The sequence below is a fragment of the Larimichthys crocea genome, chromosome IV, assembly GCF_000972845.2.
Source record: "Larimichthys crocea isolate SSNF chromosome IV, L_crocea_2.0, whole genome shotgun sequence".
Taxonomy (NCBI): Eukaryota; Metazoa; Chordata; class Actinopteri; family Sciaenidae; genus Larimichthys; species Larimichthys crocea.
The window spans coordinates 5,323,528-5,332,613 of NC_040014.1; the positions used below are offsets into that span (position 1 = coordinate 5,323,528).

The 9,086-nt window shown below is 40.0% G+C and overlaps 1 long non-coding RNA gene across 1 annotated transcript; it reads left to right on the forward strand.

Annotated features, from left to right (window-relative positions):
- Positions 1 to 4,411: 4,411 nt before the first annotated feature.
- Positions 4,412 to 8,840, forward strand: LOC109138458 (uncharacterized). The gene is made up of 3 exons (XR_002041929.2): positions 4,412 to 4,687; positions 4,787 to 4,911; positions 8,437 to 8,840. It is a non-coding gene; the product is annotated as an uncharacterized LOC109138458 (long non-coding RNA).
- The last annotated feature ends 246 nt before the right edge of the window (positions 8,841 to 9,086 follow it).

The window sequence follows — 9,086 nt, forward strand, 5'->3', positions numbered from 1 at the left end:
ACATCCTCATAGTCTTTGCTGCACATTTCGTTCAGGGCTTTGTGGTCCAGGGCTGTGAGGGCCTGTACTTGTTTGAAAGTGCTGTTCCAACGAGTGGTGTTTGCTGCTGGAATAGTCTTATTTGCGTCAAACATAGCCTCAACCATGTCTTTTAATTGTGAGTTACTATGTAACAGAGTTGTGAACCGTGATGTTTTGGTTATGGTGCGGGAGATTGACCTCACCTCCATCATTGACAACTAACTGCAGAGAGTGGGCAAAACAGGAAAGCCATTTACCTGATGACCAGGGTAATTCTGTGTCTTCCACTGAATTCATGTCCTCCCACAAATGTTCATATTCTAGATTCTCCTCCTCACTCTCACTCTCATCAGACTGGTGTTGTGGCATGTGAACTTTGAAAGCGCATTTCATATTGGCAGCATTGTCTGTGATGATAGAGCTTATCTTCTGGCGGATAGCATATTCCTCTGTTATCTCCTCAAAAGCAGAAGCAATTCGTTCTGCACTATGTCTACCTGTAAAACGCCTACAGTCCAATAGGTAGGATTCAACTGCATAGGAATCCTTTGATTCAGAGCACACATGGGCAGTCACTCCAAGAAAAGAGCGAAGCCTGCGATCAGACCAGAGATCTGTTGTTAATTACCAACTCTGGTATCCGTTTCTCAGAAACTGGTCTTCTAGAGATTGGTGTGTACTTACTGTCCATTATCTCATGAAAGTGTTTAAAATGTTTATTTTCTGTAAAATGACAAGTGACAGAGGCAGGCAACACCCAATTACCAAATCTTGTGTCTTGTCATTTTTTTTAAATCACAAGAAAAAACGTAACGTAGGAATAAAACACATAGCCTTACTCCTCACTCTCACACAAAGGTAATGCAGTGAGGTAATGTGTCAATATACTTGCGCGGGTAAATAACCTGAAGCATACAGACAAGACTGAGTAAAAATGCAGTCAATTCCGAGACGAGACCAAGACCTTAAAAAGTAATCTCAAGACCAAGACCGATCTCAAGTACTACAACACTGGTTTAGATTATTATTTTCTTTTGATAATGATCCATTTATTTATCCATGCTAGAGTGAGAATCTCACTCCATGGTATCTAAGCGGTAACTTGTGTCATTGTGTGCCAGTCAACAGTGGACCCCTTCAACTATATTTCAGCCTTTATGGTACAAAAAAACATAATACCAGATCACTTTGAAGAGACTATTTAGTAGAGAATTGTTTTGTTCTTATTTGATTATAAAATACAAATTTCTCTAATGCATTCTGGGTTGCCCTTTATTTTAATAGTGTCAAACTTGAAACCAACTAAAGCTGTGCCTTTTGTTACAAAAACATAACAAATCATGTTTGGTCTTTTCACTCAGTGGCCTGTTTAATTGCCCATCTACAGTCTGAAAGGCTGCCTGGGACTTCAAGCCAAACAATGAGAAGTGTGAAAAGCGACTTGTGTGCAATGGGTTGTTGAAATTCATTGTTCAAACCAGTAGTGGCACTCATGAGAAGGTACTTAAACACTCCAAGAGTGGACCGCAAAAAATTTATAAACCTTACCAGAGCATGTTAGACATGATTTTAGGCTGATTTAAGGTATGACTAACCTAAAAAATGTCCCCTGTTAGTTTTCAAGTCCACTGTTGGTGAATGTGGAACGACACCCAAGCCCACACTTAGTAAGGTCGGTAATTGCACACACACACACACACACACACACACACACACACAGACATGCTACTGTCAGCTGTTTTAATCCCAGCATGGAAGTTTGTTGTGTCGTGCCGATCAGCTGTTTGGATGGATTTGAATAAAAGTCATTGTGTGTGTGTGTGAGAGAGTGTGAGTGTGAGTGAGAGAGAGAGAGAGAGGATATGAAAGTTTTGTAATGCCTTCTGCCTGACTCGCCTGTTGAGGGATTTTGTTAGCCGCCACAAGAACACGCACACATGCACACACACACACACACACACACACACACACACACACACACTAGAAAAAAACTATTAACAGATATAATTTTTCAGATAATAATTTTGTTTATAATAAAGTCTGTACATGTTACTGTATAGCCGAGTTGTGGATTTACGAAAATCAGTCATAGTTATGAGATACTAAATCATATAGTGTTTATATTTATATAATATATTTATTATATTTTATCCATTTATTTTTATTTCTGGGCTTCCACATAGGGTGAACACACAGACACACACACACACACACACCCATGGGGAATGGGCCATGTGTACATCATGTCATTACTATGACATTAGATGATATTGCTATTAGAGTATACAGGAGCTCGGGGAACACAGACAGTTGACGGGGTGCGTGTCTACTGTGTCACTACTGTGACATTAACATTCAGCTTAACTCCAGCAGCTGTGGTGTTAATGACACACACACACACACACACAGAGTGTGAACTGAGCAACGTGAGAATAAAAGTAAGAAAATCAAACCCTGTCTCGGAAAAATCATGTTCCTGTACAACTAATTAGTTTTGCTGAATGACATTTGAGGGAAACAAAACTGCTGCCTGAATTCTGTTCAGTGATTAAAAGTATTCTAATGAAGGTAGAGATACATTTTAGCTGTAGGTAGGGAAGTGGTGGGCATACATAGTGCAGCACTTTCACACCAGAGACCGGGGCTTTGCATCCTGAGTCCTGCTTGCTAATGGCAGATTCAATTAGCAGCAGTTAATTAGCGGTTAGCTACTTTAGCAAGTCACTAGGCTGATGCTATCTGTCCATAAATCACAGAGAGTTGAATCTGAGCAGCTGGGGGACATCAGAGGGAAAAGCAGCCAATATATTGTGAATATCAGAAGAGAGAAAGTGTTTCAATGGATTTTTCTTGTAAATTTAGTTCATTAGTTTAGTAAATTATATTTTTTGTCATTGTTGTCATAGGTGACATATAGTGCCAGACAAAAACACTTAACTTTGAGTTCATGGGGACTTTTAGGACAGACCCCAAATACCACAGTGCTTGACAGTCACACTCTAACAACCACCAATGATCAAAAATCAACAAACCAAACCGAACAGAGCTATACTGCAAGGTTGGTATCCCGTAACTCAGTGCTGATGTGACAAATCACCACAGACGAGATAGTATACATCACTGAGGATTGCTTGCTCTTCTCCTCGCCACCATTAATAGAGTAAACACGTCCCATCTCATGCATCAAGGCACTTTTGAAAAACACATCAACAGCAAATCATGCTTTAGTTGCAGATATTATAATGCAGGAGAAGATACCGTAGGGAAAACAAATGAAAAAACAGATCTTCTCAGAGGCGGGGCTGATCCCTGAGTCGACACTGTGCCGTGTTCATTTAAACCAATATGCTTCACTTCAGTGACTTTCTTCTGGCATTTTACATAACAAGAGACAACAAGCCTATCTACACTGAATCAACCCTCCTGCCAGACAATGACAGTTCTGGAATAGGTACAGAGATTTTGTTTTTATATCCTTACCACCTTTTTCCAAATTCTCACTTTCTACATTATCTGCAATCTAACCTTAACATAACCTTATGGTGAGGGTTGTGGGCAGATTGTGTTTATGCTTTATAAAAAGGCTAACCTCACTTGGAGGTCTGTATTTCTAGTCATGTTTTGGTGACAAACAGAAACAGATGTGATTTTTTATTTTATATTCATCATTATGGATAACATATCAGGGCCTCTAGGTATATTGTGAACAGCACTTTGGGAAATTAAAACGGTGCTGTACATTACTTAGATGTCACATGGCTTAACCAAACGGCCCTAGGATTTTAACCACACCTTAGTCATCTTTACACTTTTAGTGTATGCAGGAGTCTGTGTGTGTGTGTGTGTGTGTAGGTGCATGTGTAATGACACTACTGTGGACAGATGAATAGAAACAGTGAAAATCAAAATATCCTCACATGTGGTGACATGAAGAGATTCAATCCTCCCTGTGCTGACATATTAAAGGATCAATCCATTAAGTAAATACCCTGAAGTGTAAACTAATGTTCAAAGGAGTAAAAATGACAAATGATAAGTCAGAAACAAGTCATGTGACAAACAACATATTGGTTGCTTATGATCCTTCTCTTAATCTGAACTTCCAAAACTGAAACACAGGGGCAAAACCAGAGAAGAAGAGAAAAGAAGGAATAGCAGAGCAAAGGCAGGATAGTCTCAGTGTGTCAGGGACAGAACATAAAAGAAAAGGAGAGACAGAGAGAATACAAAATGAAATGAGAAAAGAAAAGAGAGAATCTGCAAGAGGAGGAAGCAAGTGATAAAAGAGAAGAGAAAAGAACATGTGGAAGGAAGGAAGAGAGGAAAAAAGGGAATAGGAAGAGGCAAATCAATAGAAAAGAAGGAGGAGAAGAAGGAGAAGAAGAAGGGAGGACAGAGAAGAAAATGAAATGAGTGGAGCAGAAGAGAGGAGAACAGTTAGGGAGACAATAGAACAGAAAGGTGGAGAGCAGGGGAGGAGTTAAACGGGGAGATAAAGGAGAAAGGAAAGGAGAGAGGACAGAAAGAGGGACATAAAGAGATGTAAAAAAGAAAGAAAGAGGGGAAGAGAGGAGAAGAATAATGAGGAATTACTGATAAGTGAAATAGAAAAAGAAGAATAGGAGAGACAGAAGACAAAAAAAGAGAAAAGAAGAGGAGAGTAGCAGTAAGTTCAGTGTTTATGGGACAGTTTCTTCTGAAGAAGAATGCTCTTCAAACATTCAGCGAGGAGTTTGTGTGACGGCACTTTGTTTCCTGTTGTCAGGTGATGAACGCAGCCCGGATCCATGACAAACACAAGCTGAAGTCATTCTGGGAGCAGAGGATTGTTCAGCACAGCGAGCAGATGGACGAGGAGGAGAACCGTGTGAGGAGCAGCTCTCTGACACGGTCAGCAGCAAAAGCTATTCTACCACCTCAAACCTGTCATTTTAAATGCTGTCATCCTGGAAGGGGTCTGTTATGAGTCTGTAGCTTGTCGCGGGATAACAGCTGTGGTCAGCTTAAGTCTTGTTGGTTACGATCTCACTCACACACAATTCATGCCTCTTGGATGGACTGGGGAGGTATTGGATGTGGGGCGGCTGTGGCTCAGGAAGTAGAGCGGGTCGTCCACATCAGATGATCAGCGCTTCGATCCCCGGCTCCTCCAGTCTGCATGTCAAAGTGTCCTTGGGCAAGATACTGAAAGCCAAATTGTTCCCTGTAAGTCGCTTTGGCGTCAGCTAAATGTAATGTAATGGATGTTCTAAAAATTAAAATGGCTCTGAGGAACAATCGAGATGGACTAAAATCTGAGTTCATTTGAGATGCATGATAGCCAGAAAGGTGGAAATGCATCCATCTCTCTAATGCTGAATACACACTAGTAAACCAAGACGAAAACTAAAATCTGACCTATTGTAAGATTGTAAGAAGTCACAAAGTTTTTTTATGATTTTGCAAACTAACGCAAAGGATGTTACAGAGTCACTATTTACAAGACTACATCTACTTCCCAAAATTCACCCAGTGGAAATTTAGAAAAATATTTAAATATTTTTACCTTCTTCATCATTGATCATGCATGAAACTATTAGTTTCATCACTACCAGTTTGCGTGCTACTCTCACCAGGAATAGCTTTGCTCGCTGTGATTCAAAGGGCTAAAAGTTCCAGTTTAATTCATGACCCTCACATTTGATGTCTTAATTCTTCAGTTCTGAATGGAAACAACACTGAATATTGCAAAGGGGCAGATGATGTCAGTGCCATGGGTGAATTCTACCGTCAGACATTGTGGGTGAGCATCCAGTTTAATGCTGAATATTGAGATGAGAACATCAGCTTTCTCTCAGGCATTTGATCATTACAAATACATTTTACGTGTATTGAGATGGTGGATGAATGGAGATGTGATCTAAACTCTATATTGGCGTGTGCTGAAAAAGGGGAAGCAAATGTTTCGAGTCAATATTCACTGGCTGGACGTCAGTAGGGCAGCTCAGAAGTTGACAGTACATCTCACCGCTTGGATGTCATGACATGAGAAACACTCAACGCAAGTTTACATGCTGTCTACATGGACATGCCCTAACAGTGCTTTTTCCTCAATATGCACATTACCTGAAGTGTCAATTTATATTTCCTCACAGGAGAAGTGAGGAAAGTTTAAAATTCAGTTGGACTTGAGGACTTGAGTTTGAGGAAAAATGAAAAGAAACCAACGCTGACTGTTGGTTGGACAGAGGAGACAAACAGCAGTCTTTGGCGTCTAAGTCAGGCATTAGTCCATCCTGTCAGTACATCCGACCATTCACCTGCCCTCCAATCCTCCATGTCAATCCAGTCTATAACTGATAACAGAGTTGTTTCTTGCTATATGCAGACTAAAACGCATGCATACAGAGCTCAAGGTAATATTTTCAAAGTACTTTGCTGATTTCTGTTGATCTTCTGAAGTGGTCTAAAACATCAAAATTGGTCATACATACCACAATCAAGGGTTGTAATGTTACATGTAAATCTTTCTTATTACCTGAAACATCAGTAATATTCTTACTAGTTTTTGATTTTTATTGTTTGCACGTTAATATGCAGGGTGGTCCATTGTATTTTTATAAATTAAGTTAAGGCATTTATTTTTTACTGTTTGTAACAGACTGTTGCATCATCACAGATCATCTCAAAAAGTTAAAATCTCTCCCTCAGAGTTTGACAAAATAGGAGCCCCCAAATAGCATCTCACAGCTAGAAACGGCCCTGACTGATGATTTGAAAAGTGTTTCATGTTTCATGTTCCTTCACTGCATCTGACAGTATCATATATATTATTCCACATCATGTCATCATTATTAAAGCTCTGTGATGTTTACAGAAAAAAAAATATTCAGACTCAACCACAAACCTTCATGTTCTGTTTTGATTTTTGATTTTGATTCAGCCTGACATGCTCAGTATCTTTGGATGCTTTGGAATCTCTACTGACATTCAAAACAAAGTTCTGTCGGTTTGAACAAAAGTTTGGACAGACATGAGTTTATTAAGTTGGATGAACTGCAGGGTGCAACAGGGTCAGAAAGGAAATAAAAATAAACTTTATTACTATCCTTTGTCCCCATCCCTGCTTCATAACTTGATTAGTTAGGAAAATGCCTCGGTTGTGTTTGCAGCTCGTCTGTCTGTCATCACATAGTAGCCTGAGAATGTTGATTAGCGGCAGCTCGACTTTACGTTTGAATCCAGGAGATCAGAGTGAATGACCGAGGACAGACGAACAGAACGCTGAAGATTAACTGACACATGACAAAATGCGCTGACAGACAAACCCTCGCTAACACAGACACAACAATATTAATCCTGTCACAGCTAACACAGCCTCACACACACACGCTGTTCTTTATTTTCCGTAACACAATTAGCCCTGACAGCGACTGACTGCAGATCAGGTTTCACTGGATGTCTGCACGATTAATTTAAACCCAGGAGTTATGTTGTCAGGGTAAATACTGGCCCCTGATGTTGTGACAAAACCTTTGCTCATCTCTGCCTCCTGATCACTGAAGTCAGTCCACACAAAGCAAAATATAAAAGACTTTAGTCTTCTTTCAACTCATTCCTCAGAACCAATTTCTGCAAAAGGTTTAATATGTTTTGGTGAGGTTCTGTGTGAGTCTCGGAAAAGCATATAAATGTCAATATTTCAGTGTAAAGCATGTTCTACAATGAAAAAAAAAAAATCTGCTTTTAAGGTCCCGTGTGTCAACCTGAACCTGCAACACAATGTGACATTATGCTGTGTCCCACAATATACGCTCTCAGTAGCATCAAGAACACAGAAAAGAAAAAAATAATGACGCAATTTTCTGCAATTTGACATGTATTCAAAGGTTGTTTTTTTTCATTCTCATGTCAATTATTTGTGTCGTTATGAATACTGAACATGACTCACTGGTGCCGCTTTTCTTGAAAGAGAGCTAAATCTTGTTTGCGTCACAGGATGAAAAATACAACATCCATCTTCTCCGTCAGGTCATGGAATCCCTGCAGCATCTGTAGGCAGCAGGACGCAGCTTTGTACAGCTGTTCACGGCATTAACCTTCATTAAATCTCCTGAAAGCGACAGCAGACTGCGATATCAGAACCATCCAGACCTCTACACACATCACACCAGATTATAAACACATTATTTGTCTCCTGATTCTTGGTCTCCTGGTTACCGAGCCCCATCGGAGCCTCTTGCAATTTTCTCTTTTAGCAGAACATCTCATCTTTTATACTTGACATCTGACTAATGATCTATATTCACCTTCACTCAGGCCTTTTGCATGTTGCTGCTGCTGCACATACATAAACAGACAGTCTATAAACCTTTTTCGTCATAGTTCCAGTCTGAACACCCACTTCTCTCCCTCTCTCTGTCTCCCTCACTCCAGGCTCAGGGAGCAGTGGTTGGTCCGGTTGGATCAGAGGAATCAGCACCAACAGAGCTTCTTCGAGGAGAGAATCAGACGAGCTCAGAAAGCTCAGCAGAGCCTCAAGAAGCTCAACGCTCCTTAAAGATGGGAAATGAAGCTGGAGAAGGTCACAAAATATATATATATTTTTTTGGTTGCTGTCAGAAAATGAAGGTTTTATCCTCTACATTGAATTTTATTCCTGGTGCCATTGTTTTGTCAGTATTTGGCTCACTTTAGCCACAGCAAGCTGTATCATCGTGTGTTTCCGCTGTTGCTGGATAGCCTGCTTTCTAGGAGGACCAAGCAAGACCAAGCAGAATCAAATGTCAAATGTGTCGTCACAACATCAATCCAACAAAAACAGCTCTCTTCATAGCAAGAAACTTACCACAATGGAAAATGTCTGATGGTAAATAAAGTCTAATCTCTAAATATAAAAAAATGTCTTCAATCTCAGTGATTTTCATGCAAATGAAAAGGTTAAAAATGTCAAAAATGAGCTGTCATCCAACTCAAACAAGGATTTTTTAAAATTTTGAATTGGTGACAAGTAGCGTGCTGCTGGCTGCATCTCGTAATGTCACACCACTTGATGCTGTAAGACACCGTCATGAAATTACGTGTAG